This window comes from Anomaloglossus baeobatrachus, chromosome 3, assembly GCF_048569485.1.
Source record: "Anomaloglossus baeobatrachus isolate aAnoBae1 chromosome 3, aAnoBae1.hap1, whole genome shotgun sequence".
NCBI lineage: Eukaryota > Metazoa > Chordata > Amphibia > Anura > Aromobatidae > Anomaloglossus > Anomaloglossus baeobatrachus.
Window position 1 is genome coordinate 574,004,767 of NC_134355.1, and position 17,618 is coordinate 574,022,384.

At 45.3% G+C, this 17,618-nt stretch overlaps 1 protein-coding gene across 3 annotated transcripts in view; it reads right to left on the reverse strand.

Annotated features, from left to right (window-relative positions):
* PIK3CB (phosphatidylinositol-4,5-bisphosphate 3-kinase catalytic subunit beta) overlaps nt 1–17,618 on the reverse strand; it is a 254,891-nt gene that overhangs the window by 223,312 nt on the left and 13,961 nt on the right. The window contains exon 1 of one of the 3 annotated variants that reach the window (XM_075340958.1): nt 5,702–5,815. The exons of the other annotated variants lie outside the window; for them this stretch is intronic. The gene's annotated coding sequence lies outside the window, so the exon portion shown is untranslated. Of the gene's footprint in view, nt 1–5,701; nt 5,816–17,618 lie in introns of those variants that run through there. 3 annotated transcript variants of the gene reach the window in all.

Here is a 17,618-nt window from a genome sequence, read left to right on the forward strand (position 1 = left end):
TACGAGTGGTCAGCATACGGAAAAAGCACCAAAACCCGAATTCTTGCTGTTTGTTTGTTTGTTTTTTTATTTAAAGTCTGTGTTTGGCTCGAAAACTGAACATCAAGTTTGCTCATCTCTAGTCAGGACACCAGCTGTGCTTTGGGGTCCATGCTCACACATCTCCATGTGCCCTTAATTCTTGGGTTTTAAGGCCGGTGTCACACTTGCGATTCCCTCGTGTGTTTCTCGCGCAGGTTTCGCGGTGCATCACCCGTCACAGACTCACACTCTCCTCACCGGAGCGGGTCAGTTGTATGCATCTCTATGCAGCCGACCCATTCCTGTGAGCAGAGTGGGAGTCCGTGACGGGTGATGCACCGCGAGATACACGAGAGGGAATCTCAGGTGTGACACCGGCCTAACAAAGATGATTGATCAACAATAAAGATTAATTTACCATCATTTGTGATGTTGAAGAAATAAGGATTGGTGACACGACTGAGAAATGTGAAGTCTGTTCATAGTGACATACGCATAAAGCATTGCTGTCTAGCACACAGCCGGGGGTCCAAGACTCATGCCCTCTGAGGGGAAATGGGGGCACACGATGCACAGAATCTGCAATCGCCATTTCAAAAAAAATGAAACAAACAAGGAAACAATATAGTGTGAACATACCCAAACATAGCCCCATCATGGCTGCCACAAAGCCAAACCCACAGTGCAGTGCTGGACATGACTGGCACTGATGGATTTCATTTAGGCGGGGGCAGCATGGTCACTAAGGCCATGACACAGACTGTATGAATGGCGCAGGATCGTTGTCTACTGCGGCTACATCTCCGTGAAATGCAAGTGATAGGGTCTCATTGTGACCAGCAACAAGTCACAAAACCCCAAGTGGCTCCAGGTCTTTGTGAGTGGCCTGTCCCTGTAATGAGGCCCCATTCACTTGCATACTTCGGCTTGCCCGTGGTTCGGTGGGCAGAGCTCCCGTGCACCCCCAGCCTTATCTTATAGGGTGCAGATTCTTTGGCCTTGTTCACATGTTGTTGTGGTTTTCATATAAGGCACCACAATGCTGTGCTGGATCAGATTCAGATATGGCGTGTATTGTTTTGACGGGAAAATTAACGCCTCACGGAGCAGACAAACAATAACAGTCACGTCAGCGCCACACTAATCTGGGCACTGCACACAGGAGACGCTGGCAAGGCAAACCGGAATGTGAAGAATTCGCAGCTTTTCACAATCTCCCCAGATAACATCAGCTCCTGTACGGCTGTCAGTCAGGTGAAATAACTTCACTACCAGTCTGCTAAGCTGTAGGTGCAGACGAAACCATAAAATGTCCCCTCGGTATCAAGTACGTTGCCAAACGCCATTACCCTCTTCCTGCCTGAGAAATTAACAGATATTGCAACATTCAGGAAACTTCAGTTACATAATGATACGCGCTCAGTATCTGCTGCAGGTGAATCCCGACATCAGTCAGAGCCCATAGGCTTCAAATAAAGGGGTAAAGTGAAATCGCAACGTGCGGGCACCGACAGGGAACATGCAGGGCTGACGGTGAGCAGATCTCATCCACATGCTCTATATACTTAGGAGTTTCAACACGCAGGAGAAATGCATGTTCTGCTGACGTTACAAGAAACATGCACATACTGGTTATTACATATCTGCAGCGCTCGTCTGGATTATATCCCTCTAGGGAACGAGCTTCAGTTTCCTGTGCCTAGCACCGTATCCTGCAACAAGGGCCACAACAGAAGGGCTTGTTGGCACCCACCTGGCACCCAGAACCTGCGCAGATGCCAAGCGACCACCTGCGAGATAGGACGGAGCTCAGAAGGCATTCAGAACCAGGCCTCTATGGAAGTCTGGATAGTTATCAGCACTGCCATAGTCATCCAATACAGTGCACTGCTAAATATACAAGGGTTCAAGGGTGATACAGTTAGGGCCAGAAATATTTGGAATTTTAGCAGTTTATCAAAATACATTCAAAATTCAGTTATATACCATATTTTTCGGATTATAAAATGCACTTTTCCTCCCAAAAATTGAGAAAAATAAGGGGCGAGTCTTAAAATCTGAATGTAACTTACTGGGGGTGGTGGAGAGGGGTCACATGAGGCAGGGGCAATGCTGTGTTGCTCTGTACAACGGGCAGCGATGCTCTGTACGGCGGCTGCTCTGTAGGGACGCAGCCCTGTGTGGCGGCCAGTAGCACTGCTCTCTGCAGCAGGCAGTGAGGTACGGGCGATTCTGACGATGTCAGCATTGCGGACTTCAAATAATGGCACCCGGAGTCGGAGCGTGCGCAGATGGAGCTCTCGGCTCAAGATCTCATCTGTGCATGCGCCGCCTCTGGGCACAATTTCTTTGAACCCCTCACTGCTGACATCTTTAGAATAGCACGTGCCTCACCGCCCACCGCACGCAGCAGGGCCAGCACGCAGCAGGGGCCAGCACACAGCAGGGGCCAGCACACAGCAGGGGCCAGCACACAGCAGAGCGACTGCAGCCCCAGCATAGTGGTAAGACACCACGGATTATAAAACAGACCCCATGATTTTTTTTTACCTTTATTTCCCTCTTAATTTGAGGTTCGTCTTATAATCCGATGAGTCTTATAAAACGAAAAATACGGTAATCAATATGGGCTTAAAGTGCGGAGTCTCAGCTTTAAGCCGGCGTCACGCTAGCGTATGGCATCAGATGCGATCTGCTAATGACCCTCAGCTCAGGCTATGCTGCGAGTGTGAGTTGAGTGTCATGTAGTGTGCTCCTATCTTGCGATCGGATACCAGTTGCGGAGGAGAGGGAGAGTGTGATCTCTCCATCTCATGTCACTGAGTGCAGTCTGATGTTTCACTCGCATCCATAGATTTGTATGTGAGCCGAGACTCGCAGACAATTGTAGCAAACAGCAATATGTTTCTTCAGTCCGACTACGGCTGAAGAAAAACTTGCAGATCTGAGCTGCCTGATTGATTAAGATTAGGCCAAGTGCAATGCGAGATTTTTTTTACATTGCATTTGTGCAAGTGTAATGTTGGCCTAAATTTGTGGGTATTCACATCCTAATTTGAGTAAGGGTTTTGGAAATACAGATTTAATATGTAGCTGCCTCTTTTTCATGGGACCAAAAGTAACTGGACAATTAAGTTAAAAGCTCTTTAATGGACTGCATAGGCTATTCCTATGGTAATTATTAAGCAGGTAAAAAGGTCTGGAACTGAATCCAGGTGTGGCATTTGCAAGCTGTTGTGAACCCACAACATGTGGTTAAAGGATGTCTCAATTGAAGAGAAACAGAACATTAGGCTGAATAAAAAAAAAACAACATCAAAGAGAAAACAAATATTAGGAGTGGCCAAATCAACAATTTGGTATATTCTGGGAAAAAAAAACCAAAAAGTGCACTGTTGGGCTTGGGAACTTAATAAGGCCTGGACATGGAGGATTATTGCAGAATCCTTTCCATGGTGGAAAAAAAAAACCTTCACAACATCCACCCAAGTGGAGAACACTCTCTATGAAGTTAGTGTTTTAGTATCTATCACTGCACAGAACATATGGACAATGACCCAAAACATACTGCGAAACCAACCAAGGTGTTTAAGGTACAAAAGTGGAATATTCTGAAATGGCTGAGTCAATCACCAGATCTTAACCCCATTGAGCTGCATTTCACATGCTAAAGACAAAACTAAAGGCAGGAAGATCCAAGAACAAGCAACAGCTGATGCCAGCGCAGTAAAGGCAGTAAAGCATCACAAAGGAGGAAACCCATCAAATGGTGATGTCCATGGCTTCCACACTTCAGGCAGTCATTGCCTGCAAACGATCCTCTACGAAGTGTGAAAAATTATTATTTTAATTTTTGTTAAAATAAATTTTCTCCAATCCCTTGAGCCCCTGAAATGAGGAGGCGCTGTAGAAGAATGGTTGCCATTCATTAACATTTCACAGGAAAATTTTGTACACTTCAATTGCATCACAGTTGTTTCATTTTAAATAAAAATTAGCGGCCTGGAGAGCTGAAATCACAAAGATTCAGTCACTGCCCAAATATTTCTGCGTATCGTATATACACATACACGTTTAGGAGCTGATGTAGGATAAGAAGACTAATGACGGACGTCTCCCTGGCTCCAGTTATCTGACAGGTCTCTCCTTAGGTGTGTACATGGTGATGGATCTGTCAAAGGAATCGGGAAGGGGAGAATCCGGCCAAGGGCATGCCATGGACTACTAGACAGTCAACACAGACCCCTGCCGGCTTTGAAAAGTAAGTATACGGCAAGTAAGCCATCTAGATCCATGCTCATGTTGGAAGCCTTACATTACATATAAAAGTAACCATACAAAAAAAACAAACAAACAACAAAAAAAACCACACACCCACAGACTATAAAAAAAAAAAAAAAAAAAAAAAAAAAGTGTTAACGGTCTACCAGGTGAAAAAAAAAAAAAATACATTCAGAATACACTGAACTGGACTGTGTAATGTAATGTCATAATTTGCACCTGTTCACACAAGCTTTCTCTTCATCTGTGAGTGTGACCCGAATGTTGCTCTCCAGGATTTATTTTACTGTGAGCACAAGATACACCACTACATATTGTGAGCTGTAAAAGCGGAAAGCCCCAGTATGTGCGTCTTAAAGCGCACCAATCACCAGGATTTTCCTATATAACCTATAGCCAGTGCTATACTGCCACTATCAGGGTGATTCTCTACATACATTTAGTGGTCAGCTCAGATGTATAGGTTTTGAAATCCAAGAAAGTTTATAAAATTAGCTGCTTCTTGAGTGACAGCAGCTGAGGATCAGATAATATCTGGGGGTATATTTATAGTTATCCCCTCCCCCTGTTTGTATCATACTTATGCTGATTCTATCGACCTAGCAGGACCTGTGTGAGGTTATACCCATGTGACCAGAAGGGGTGGGGCCTCAGCCAACAAAGCTGGATACCAGGTCACATGGGTATGACCTCACACAGGTCCTGCTAGGTCGATTGTATCATACTTATGCTAATTCTAACAGGGAGAGGGGATAACTATGAATACCCCCCAGATATTATCTGATCCTCAGCTGCTGTCACTCAAGAAGCAGCTGATTTTATACACTTTACTTTCTTGGATTTCAAAACCTAAACATCGGAGCTGACCACTACAGGTATGTATAGAATCAGCCTTATAGTGCCAGTATAGCACTGGCTTTACGTCATCTAGGAAAATCCTGGTGATTCGTTCCCTTTAAAGGACATGTGCACTAAAAGACAAACCCAGTTTAATCAATTCAGCATTTGAATTAAAGCGGTATTCCCATCTCCAAGATCCTATTCCAATCAGGAGTAGGTGTAGTAATCATAATATTAGCAAATACCTCCTGTTAGACATGTAGTAGAATTCTCCTGATAAATCCATGTCTCTTACCTCATGTGCAGGGCATTACAGCTTAGGTATACATGGTTAAGCCCACATGCAATTAACTGTCACTATATGAGTGGTCACAACCATGGATGCCTAAGCTGCAATGCCCTGCACATGAGGTAACAGACATGGCTGTATCAGGAGAGCTATACTACATTTGTAGTTGGAGATATTTGCTAATGTTATTACACTTACTACATATTAGGATAGGATCTTTAAAGGGGTGGTTCACCCATTTTTTTTATTTTCTGTATGAGCTATACTTACCTTTCTAGGCGTCTTCTCCATTGGCTTCTGTTTCCAGTTCTGGCACTGAGCGGCGCTATCCTGCACGCTCAGTGCCAGTCACATGACCCCCTGGAGCTGTGGCCGCCGGCATCCTCTGACGTCCCGGCATTTCCGGGCTCTCAAACAAGACGGGTACGTCACAGGATGCCGGCGCCACTCAGATTGAGTGACAGGGCTGTGGGCGGTGACTACCGCACGTCACAGCCCAGCATCGAGGGGAGGAGCCAGAGGACGTCACTGTGGAGCCGCGTCCTGCAGAGAGGCTGAGACACGGGGCGCCAGGGTGCAGTACAGGGGGGGTCTTTAGCTGAATCCCCCCCTGCACGTAAGTATGTGATCACACTGTCCACCCGCCCGCTCTGCTGCGATGTCAGGAGAGCGGGCGGTGTCGGGCAGTGTGATCATCTGCTCCTCCCAGCAGCAAGACACTGACAGGCATGTCACCGCTGTGCTCTGCCATCTGTCCTGCTGCATGGGACCAACTGTCTGCACTCTGTCACCTGCACCACAAGTCACAGAGTGGAGACAGTTGGTGACAAGAGCACCTCTGCCCCCCCCCCCCCTGTTCTTTCCCCACTCTCTTCTCTCCCCCCACTCTTCTCCCCCTCCCCTCTTCCCCCTCTTCTCTGCCCCCCTCTTATCCCTCTCTCCCCTCTTATCCCTCTCTCCCCTCCCCTCTCTTTTCCCTCGCTCTCTTCCCCCTGCGCTCTTTTCCTCCCCCCTCGCTCTCTTTTCCTCCCCCCTGCGCTCTCTTTTTTTCCTCCCGCGCTCTCTTCTTTTCCTCCCGCGCTCTCTTCTTTTCCTCCCACGCTCTCTTCTTTTCCTCCCGCGCTCTCTTCTTTTCCTCCCGCGCTCTCTTCTTTTCCTCCCGCGCTCTCTTCTTTTCCTCCCGCGCTCTCTTCTTTTCCTCCCGCGCTCTCTTCTTTTCCTCCCGCGCTCTCTTCTTTTCCTCCCCCCGCGCTCTCTTTTCCTCCCCCCGCGCTCTCTTTTCCTCCCCCCGCGCTCTCTTTTCCTCCCCCCTCGCTCTCTTTTCCTCCCCCCTCGCTCTCTTTTCCTCCCCCCTCGCTCTCTTTTCCTCCCCCCTCGCTCTCTTTTCCTCCCCCCTCGCTCTCTTTTCCTCCCCCCTCGCTCTCTTTTCCTCCCCCCTCGCTCTCTTTTCCTCCCCCCTCGCTCTCTTTTCCTCCCCCCTCGCTCTCTTTTCCTCCCCCCTCGCTCTCTTTTCCTCCCCCCTCGCTCGCTCTCTTCCCCCCCCCCGCTCGCTTTCTTTCCCCCCCCCCCCCTCGCTCGCTCTCTTTTCCCTCGCTCTCTCCTGGCATGGTCAGTACAGAAATCTCTCCATCGTGGAGGGGTGAGAGGGAGTAATAAACATGGAGTCCCTACTGTGTCTGTGTATTTATTTCTAATAAAGTATTTTTCTCTGTGTGGTCTTTTTTTTTTTAACCCTTTATTGGAGATTCTTAATGGCCAGGTCAACCTTGGCCTGACATTTAGAATCTCGGGCTTTATACCAGCGGGTAAAACATAGCTGGTATTAACCCCTTATTACCCAGCGTGCCACCTGCCACCAGGGCCACTGGAAGAGTTGGATACAGCGCCAGAAGATGGCGCTTCTATAAAAGCGCCATTTTCTGGGGCGGCTGTGGACTGCAATTCGCAGCGGGGGGCCCAGAAAGTTTGGGCACCCTTCACTGCGGATTCCAATCCCCAGCTGCCTAGTTGTACCTGGCTGGACTCAAAAATTCGGCGAAGCCCATGTCATTTTTTTTTTTAATTATTTCATGAAATTCATGAAATAAAAAAAAAAAAAAAAGGGCTTCTCTATATTTTTGGTTCCCAGACGGGTACAACTAGGCAGCTGGGGGTTGGGGGCAGCCCGTAGCTGCCTGCTGTACCTGGCTAGCATACAAAAATATGGCGAAGCCCACGTCATTTTCTTAAAAACGTTTTCAGGGAAAAACCTTTATAAAAAAAAAAAAAATGCTTGCCTGCATTTCTATTGCCAGTGAAAGTAACACCAAGCAGCGGGGGCTAGCAGCCAGTAGCTGCTTTGGTTACCCTTAGCAACAGAAAATGCAGCGGGAGCCCAAACACAATGTGATTTTTTTTTTATTATTTTTAATTAATTTTTTTTTAAAAAAAACGGCATGGGCTTCGCCCATCGAGCACCAGAGCATTTTACTGCTCAATTCATCCCAAGTAATCAGATGACTCCAGTGTCGGCCGATTACTTGTTCTGTGTCCCCCTGCATCCATCGCAGCGTGTATGGGCTGTGAGGTCAGCGGAGTGGAGACAGTGACATGCTCTGCTCTGACACATAGTGTGCTGCATGTCACTATCTTTCTCCACTCTGGCACTTGTAGTGCAGGTGACCGGATGCTGCATGTCACGTTTTTGCCGCGATTTTGGTGCCTTTTTTGCTGCGTTTTTGCTCACTGCGTTTTTAATCAGTGCACAATGCCATTAAAGATTGTTGATGAAAAAAATAAAAAAGGTCTGATGTCATTTCCTTATTCAAAATGTTCATTGTATGCAGGAGAGCAGACAGCAGCTGCAGAACTACAAGGCTCAGCATCCTCCATCCAGGACTGTATGCAGTTTTTTACCCAAAAAGAAAAAAAAAATGACGTGGGCTTCGCCATATTTTTGTATGCTAGCCGGGTACAGCAGGCAGGTACGGGCTGCCCCCAACCCCCAGCTGCCTAGTTGTACTCGGCTGGGAACCAAAAATATAGAGAAGCCCTTTTTTTTTTTTTAATTATTTCATGAATTTCATGAAATAATTTTAAAAAAAAATGACGTGAGCTTCGCCTAATTTTGGTGTCCAGCCGGGTACAACTAGGCAGCTGGGGATTGGAATCCACAGTGAAGGGTGCCCATGCTTTCTGGGCACCCCCACTGCGAATTGCAGTCCGCAGCCACCCCAGAAAATGGCGCTTTCATAGAAGCGCCATCTTCTGGCGCTGTATCCAACTCTTCCAGCTGCCCTGATGCCGGGTGGCTAGCCGGGTAATAATGGAGTTAGGACTAGCTGTATATTATCAGCTAGCCCTAAGCCCGAAATTCATGGTGTCACGCCAATATTAGACATGGCCACCATGAATTTCTAGTAATGATAAGAAAAAAAAAAAAACACAACACACAGAAAAATATTTTTATTAGAAATAAAACACAACACAATTAGTGACTCCATCTTTATTGAAATAAACCCCCCTCCGCAGTAATCCTGGGTCAGGGTCCCGCGCCGTCCAATCCGGATCCAATATCATCTGATCGGTTTGCTGGAAGGAAGGCAAAGCGATCAGATGATGTGTCAGGATAAAGGATGTGAATCACATCATACATCAGCTGATTGTATAAAAGCCGATTATACAATCAGCTGATGCATCAGTAGAAAAAAAAAATAAATAAATAAATACTCACGTCTGTGCTGATGACCGGCAGCTCCTGGAGCGGAGTCTGATCCTGGCCCATCACTGCAGGAGCGGCCGGCTATCAGCTGATGAAGTCCCCTGACGGCAGGATCAGCTGATAGCCGGCCGGGCAAGAAAAAGCCGGCGAGACTACGATCAGCTGATGCGTCAGGTGACTGCATCAGGTGATCCACGGCCAGGTCCTGCAAGCTTCGTGCATGCACCGGGGACACTGCACACAGCCGGAGCGGCGGGACCGAGACAGGGGCTGGAAGCAAGCATGGCACCTGGACCCTGCAGACAGGTGAGTATGACATACACACTCACATACACACTCACTCACACACTGTATATACACACACACACACTGTATATACGCACACACACACACTGTATATACACGCGCACACACACTTTCTTCCCCTGGCTGTGCAGAGCTGCTGTATCTGTGATTTCTCTGAGTGCACATCCACTGGGAAGAGGCAGGGAGGAGGGTTTGGGTGGGAGCAGAGTGGGTGTATTAGACACAATGGGTGTGTTAGATAAGCTAGACACCGCCCTAAAGCCACAAAGAATTCTGGGACTTGTAGGAACTGAACACAGGAAGTCAGAGGAGAGATTAACCCCATCAGAGCTGGAGCCAGCAATGAGCATGTGCTGCTAGTGCACAATGAAAGGTAATTTTGCTGAAAAAACATAATAGATGTGTTGAGGGGCACATATTAGCAAGATTTATCAGAAAAAAAAAAAAATCAGTTTTGGTAACTGGACAACTTCTTTAAGATTAAAAAAAAAAAAAAAAAAAAAAAATCTACCCTAATCTCTTACAGCGTTGCTGTTCCAGTGTTGTCAGCGCTGCGGCTCCCAGTGAGTGACATGCCGTGTGTCACATGCAGCACATCAATATTCTGTCAGTGTAGACGTCAGCTGTGATGAAATAGTAAAGGCCGTAGGTGACAAGGGACCACTCAGTGGCTGCAGACAGCACGTGACAATGCATTACATGTGTGCAACTGTGCCTATTGTACTGTATATACAGGGTTTTTACAATGGGGGTCTGTGGTGAATCATATGCCACTAAACCTATATATTGGATGCTCCCTATATAACTAAAATCAATAAGGAAAGACCTAAATGAAGGCATTGGGATACTCCACGTGACGATTTTTGTGCACCAGACCCCTTCATTTCAGTGGTCAATGACCTCCTGTAGGGTGGTGTTCCCTGGTGACTGTTTTTTTATAAGGCTATGTCCACACTTCCGTTGTTTTGCATCAGTCACAATCCGTTGCCTTGAGGAAATACGGTATCCTGCAAAATATTTCGCAGGAATCCAGTTTTTCCCCATAGACTTCTATTAGAGACTGATTGTGACTGATGGCCCTGCGTTGCATCTGCTGCGTAATGGATCAGTCATTTAGTGACTGACCGTCAGGTGGGAGCAACGCTGAATGTAACGTTTTTTTGGAGCGGCAAAAAAACGGACTCCGCAGGTGTCCGTCACAATCCGTCACAAGCTATAATGAATGTCTATGGTGCTGGATTCGGTCATGCTCTACTGAGCATGCCCAGCATGTTTGGCACACCCACTGGGCTGTCCCAAACACAAACTGATCACGACGGATCCGTCAAAGAACGGATGCACAACGGATGTAACGGACGCGACGGATCAGTTTTTTCACAGGATTCCTGTGAACGGAATCCTGTGAAATTACACATCCGTCGCGTCAGTTGACATCTCAAAAACGACGGACCCGTTATTGCGTCGCAACGACGGACCTGACGGAAGCAAAACAACGGAAGTGTGAACCTAGCCTTACCTATAATCAGGAACTGGTTCTTGTTGCCTTTGCTCTATTCTAATATACTGTACTCAAAACATCCAGAATACACCGGCTCTCATTTTATAGGAATGACAGTGTACAAGTACAAGGACTCAGGAGACGCAGCAACATCGCACCGGCACAGCCAATATTTACTGTAGATACCAAAGGTCAGCGACTGTAGGGTGTGCAGTAACCTTATGTATATGGCCTCCAGCCTCACAATACAGCACTCATATACATAGCACAGTGCTGCGTGCAAAGTGTGTGCACAAGGGATAGAAATTATATATTTATTTTCGGACATATCAATGGTGCAGCCTGTACAGCTGCACGGGGGTCCGAAGGCCCATTTGTACCTCCAAAGCATGTGTAATTGTGCACTTTGATGAGCTATTGATCTGTTAAGGGTCCATATATTGTTCTTGCACAGGGGCCCTTTTCTGTCTGTGTAATATGTGATATAGATTATATTTATATACTGTGTGTATAAAATTATAATATATATATATATATATATATATATATATATATATATATATATATATATATATATATATATACATATACATACATATACATATACATACACACACACACACATGCATATATATACATACACACACACACACACACAGTCAGGGCCAGAAATATTTGGACAGTGACACAAGTTTTGTTATTTTAGCTGTTTACAAAAACATGTTCAGAAATACAATTATATATATAATATGGGCTGAAAGTGCACACTCCCAGCTGCAATATGAGAGTTTTCACATCCAAATCGGAGAAAGGGTTTAGGAATCATAGCTCTGTAATGCATAGCCTCCTCTTTTTCAAGGGACCAAAAGTAATTGGACAAGGGACTCTAAGGGCTGCAATTAACTCTGAAGGCGTCTCCCTCGTTAACCTGTAATCAATGAAGTAGTTAAAAGGTCTGGGGTTGATTACAGGTGTGTGGTTTTGCATTTGGAAGCTGTTGCTGTGACCAGACAACATGTGGTCTAAGGAACTCTCAATTGAGGTGAAGCAGAACATCCTGAGGCTGAAAAAAAAGAAAAAAAATCCATCAGAGAGATAGCAGACATGCTTGGAGTAGCAAAATCAACAGTCGGGTACATTCTGAGAAAAAAGGAATTGACTGGTGAGCTTGGGAACTCAAAAAGGCCTGGGCGTCCACGGATGACAACAGTGGTGGATGATCGCCGCATACTTTCTTTGGTGAAGAAGAACCCGTTCACAACATCAACTGAAGTCCAGAACACTCTCAGTGAAGTAGGTGTATCTGTCTCTAAGTCAACAGTAAAGAGAAGACTCCATGAAAGTAAATACAAAGGGTTCACATCTAGATGCAAACCATTCATCAATTCCAAAAATAGACAGACCAGAGTTAAATTTGCTGAAAAACACCTCATGAAGCCAGCTCAGTTCTGGAAAAGTATTCTATGGACAGATGAGACAAAGATCAACCTGTACCAGAATGATGGGAAGAAAAAAGTTTGGAGAAGAAAGGGAACGGCACATGATCCAAGGCACACCATATCCTCTGTAAAACATGGTGGAGGCAACGTGATGGCATGGGCATGCATGGCTTTCAATGGCACTGGGTCACTTGTGTTTATTGATGACATAACAGCAGACAAGAGTAGCCGGATGAATTCTGAAGTGTACCGGGATATACTTTCAGCCCAGATTCAGCCAAATGCCGCAAAGTTGATCGGACGGCGCTTCATAGTACAGATGGACAATGACCCCAAGCATACAGCCAAAGCTACCCAGGAGTTCATGAGTGCAAAAAAGTGGAACATTCTGCAATGGCCAAGTCAATCACCAGATCTTAACCCAATTGAGCATGCATTTCACTTGCTCAAATCCAGACTTATGACGGAAAGACCCACAAACAAGCAAGACCTGAAGGCTGCGGCTGTAAAGGCCTGGCAAAGCATTAAGAAGGAGGAAACCCAGCGTTTGGTGATCTCCATGGGTTCCAGACTTAAGGCAGTGATTGCCTCCAAAGGATTCGCAACAAAATATTGAAAATAAAAATATTTTGTTTGGGTTTGGTTTATTTGTCCAATTACTTTTGACCTCCTAAAATGTGGAGTGTTTGTAAAGAAATGTGTACAATTCCTACAATTTCTATCAGATATTTTTGTTCAAACCTTCAAATTAAACGTTACAATCTCCACTTGAATTCTGTTGTAGAGGTTTCATTTCAAATCCAATGTGGTGGCATGCAGAGCCCAACTGGCGAAAATTGTGTCACTGTCCAAATATTTCTGGACCTGACTGTATATACACACACACACACACACACATTAATATATATATATATATATATATATATATATATATATATATATATATATATATATATATACGGTACATACATACACACATACATACATACATACACACACATATATACGGTACATACATATACACACACACACACACACACACATCAGGATGTGTGGAAATATGCATGATTGGCATGTATTGATGTGCCATATTCCTCACAATATACATACAATTGAAACCAAAAGTTTACATACACTATCTATAAAGACACATCTGCAGGTTTTTCTCACTATTTGACATGAAATCTGAATAAACCTTTCCTGTTTTGGGAATTCAATTAGGAACCAAAACTATTTATATTTGCCAAATGCCAGAATAATAAGAGCGGGAGAACGTTTTAAAGGCATTTTTATTACTTTCTGCAAAGTCAAAGGTTTCCATACACTAAAGGCCGCTTAACATGCTGCGATATGGTTACCGATATCGCTAGCGTGCGTACCCGCCCCCATCGGTTGTGCGACACAGGCAAATCGCTGCCCGTGCCGCACACTATCGCTCAGACCCGTCACACATACTTACCTGCCTAGCGATGTCGCTGTGACCGGCGAACCATCTCCTTTCTAAGGGGGAGGTTCGTTCGGCGTCACAGCGACGTCACTAAGTGGGCGCCCAATAGAAGCGGAGGGGCGGAGATGTGCGGGACGCAACATCCCGCCCACCGCCTTCCTTCCGCATTGCCGGCGGCCGCAGGTAAGGTGATGTTCCTCATTCCTGCGGTGTGTCACACATAGCGATGTGTGCTGCCGCAGGAACTACATCGTGCCTGCAGCAGCAACGATAATTGAAATTAGGGGGGCATGTCACCGATTAGCGATTTTGCACATTTTTGCGACGATGCAAAAATCGCTCATAGGTGTCACACGCAACAACATCGCTAAAGCGGCCGGATGTGCGTCACCAATTCCGTGACCCCAACGAGATCGCTTGAGCAATATCGTAGCGTGTAAAGCGGCCTTAAGAGTACTATACCTTTAAAGAATATGGGACAGCCCATGTGATGATGTCATGTCTTTGGAAGCTTCTGATAGAGACACACCTGTGGATGTATTTTAATGCACACCTGAACACACTGCTTCTTTATGTAGCATCATGGGAAAGTCAAAAGAAATCAGCCAAGATCTCAGGAAGAGAATTGTGGACGTGCACAAGTCTGGTTCACCCTTGGGTGCAGTTTCCAGATACCTGAAGGTGCCTCGTTCATCTGTACAAACAATTATACACAAGTACAAATAAGATGGAAATGTCCAGCCATCATACCACTCAGGAAGGAGACGGGTTCTGTGTACCGGAGATGCACGTGCTTTTGGTCAGACATGTGCATATCAACCCAAGAACAAAAGCAAAAGACCTTGTGAAGTTGGCAACCTATAGTTACAAAGAAAAAAAAAAAGTCACAAAACTACCTCAGTGCAAACCAATACAACATTTTATTTATGAATAAATCATAACACCACAATATATAGAATAAAGGCACAAGTGCTGGGGAGGCATACAAAAAAGGAAGGCACCCAAACACGGAACAAATCGATTATAAGGAGGTGGGGTTCTGGAGAAGCATCCCTTCGCTGATCAGGAGGTACTATGGGTGAGTGTCTCTCCATATGGAACTGCTTATTGATGAGCAGATTATGCAATTGCTCTTCATTAGGGGTGACTACCAATAGCCCTGTACTCTGTACTGCTTTCAGCCTTGCTGCTATTGTATATGTGCACTTTATTTGTGAGCCAGGCACCCCTCATTATATCTAAACACTTAAGCTGCTACTATGATAGGCACTTTACACCCAGCTCCTTATCAATTTGTTCAGCGTTTGGGTGCCTTCCTTTTTTGCATCCTCGACAGCACTTGTGTGGTTATTATATATGTTGTGGTGTTAATATGATTGATTCATAAATACAATTTTTTATTGGTTTGCACTAAGATAGCTTTGTATCTCTTTTTTTGTAACTATAGGTTTGCATACTTTTTGGATCTCTACTGCATACTTTAATATCATAGTAATTGTCTGTGGTGTACAATATAGGTCATTTTTTGTTTTTATGTCCCCCTTCTATGTTTTTGACAGACCTTGTGAAGATGCTGGCTAAAGCTGGTAAGATTGTGTCATTATCCATAGTGAAACAAGTACTGTATCAACATGGGCTGAAAGGCCACTCTGCCAGGAAGAAGCCATTACTCCACAGGAAACATAAAAAGCCAGATTGTTTCCAAATGCACACAGGAGCAAAGACCTTACTTTTTAGAGACATGTCCTGTGGTCTCATGAAACTAAAATTGAACTGTTTGGCCATAATGACCATCGTTACGTTTGGAGGAAAAAGGGAGACATTTTGATGCCTAAGAACACCATCCCAATTGTGAAACATGGTGGTGGCAGCATCATGTTCTGAGGTTGTTTTGCTGCAGGAGGGACTGTGCACTTCAAGGAAAGAAGATTATGTGGCAATACTGAAGCAACAGCTCGAGACATCAGCCAGGAACTTAAAGCTTGGGCGGAAATGGGTCTTCCAAATGGACAATGACTCGAAGCATACTGCCAAACTGGTTACAAAGTGGCTTAAGGATAACAAAATCAAAGTTTTGGAGTGGCCATCACAAGGCCCTGATCTCAATCCTACTGAAAAATTATGGGTGAAGCTGAAAAGGCCGGTGTGAGCAAGACGACCTACAAACATGGCTCAGTTACACCAGTTCTGTCAGGGGAAATTGGCCCCAATTCCTACCAAATGTTGTGAAAAGCTTGTGGAAGGATATCCAAAACATTTTACCCAAGTCATACAGTTTAAGGGCAATGCTACTAAATAGTAATGAAATGTATGTAAACTTTTGACTTTGCAGAAAGTAATAAAAATGCCTTAAAACATTCTCTCTCTCATTATTCTGGCATAGGACAAATATAAATAATTTTGGTTCCTAACTGACCTAAAACAGGAAAAGTTTATTCTGATTTCATATCAGAGAGTGAGAAAACCTGCAGATGTGTCTTTATAGATAGTGCATGTAAATGTCTGGTTTCAACTGTATGTGTATTTATTGTGAGTAATATGGCATATCAATACATGCCAATCATACATATTTCCACACATCCCGTCCTGCATCTAGGAGGTCACTATATTCAGAATAGAAATCCAATATCTCCATTCTGGAACAAATGGTAAGGGGTGAAAGGTAATTATTGTAAGGAAACAGCAAGAACCCATGATGACAAAAGTAATCCAGCTAGGGAAGTGAGCGGCGATTGCTAGTTTCAGAGAAGTTTCAAAGGGGACTGGCAGACAGACTGGCTCTCGGGTAAAAGGTATAAAATTGGGGTCTGTGCAGCTCCCACAAATATGGTAGGCATTTTTTTGCCTGAGGACAGTGGGACGCAAGTAACACATATTTTGCCTTAGTTGTGGGACCAGCACACTTTAATGTGTCCTGCAAAGGGCAGAGCAAAGTACCATAATGCGTAGGCACAAGGAATCAAAGACCGCCCACACATGTGCACTACAATACTTTGATCTGCCCTCAGCCGGGCAGAGAGAAGTGTGCAGGAACAGTAGAGGCCTCTGTGAGGATGACGTAGGATGCGTCACTCACACGGGGCTGAAAAGAAAGTGGACAGCAATCGCATAAGATGGAGGAGGCACCAGACCGAGACCAGTGACGCCCATCAGACCGGACCACCTCGCAGGTGAGTATAATAAAGGTCTTGTTTTAACACTATACAGAGAGGCCAAGGCTCTTACTGTATTTTTCCAAAAAAAGAAGCCCTCCCCTCAAAATAGGCCCTAGCGGGGATTTTCAGCATTAATGGAACAAGGCTTAAACATAGGCTCTCCCCCGAAAATAAGCCCTAGTCGCGGTTCAATAATGAAGTGTCCGTACAGCTAAAAAAAGTTACAGATACTGCAGGACACTTCAGCGGACACCCCGCAATCACACTCACCAGAAGCCGAGCAGCAGGACCTGCAGTGATCTCACCCCCGCACATATCTGATCTCATACACAATCAGATCACACACACAAACATCCGATCTCACACAAATTGCATCACACACATACTCGCCACATCCAGCGACACAGATTTCTTCTGGCTGGCAGAATCCTGGGAGGCAGTGCAGAGGAGGGCAAGAATGCTTGTTTACAGGACCTACGGGCCGGACACGTGACTTCCTCCCATCATTCCCTGCAGCCAGAAGTATTCTGTACGCTGGATGTAGTGTGTGTGTGTGTGTGTGTGTGTGTGTGTGTGTGTGTGTGTGTGTGTGTGTGTGTGTGTGTGTGTGTGTGTGTGTGTGTCAGTCAGAAGCAGGGAGGA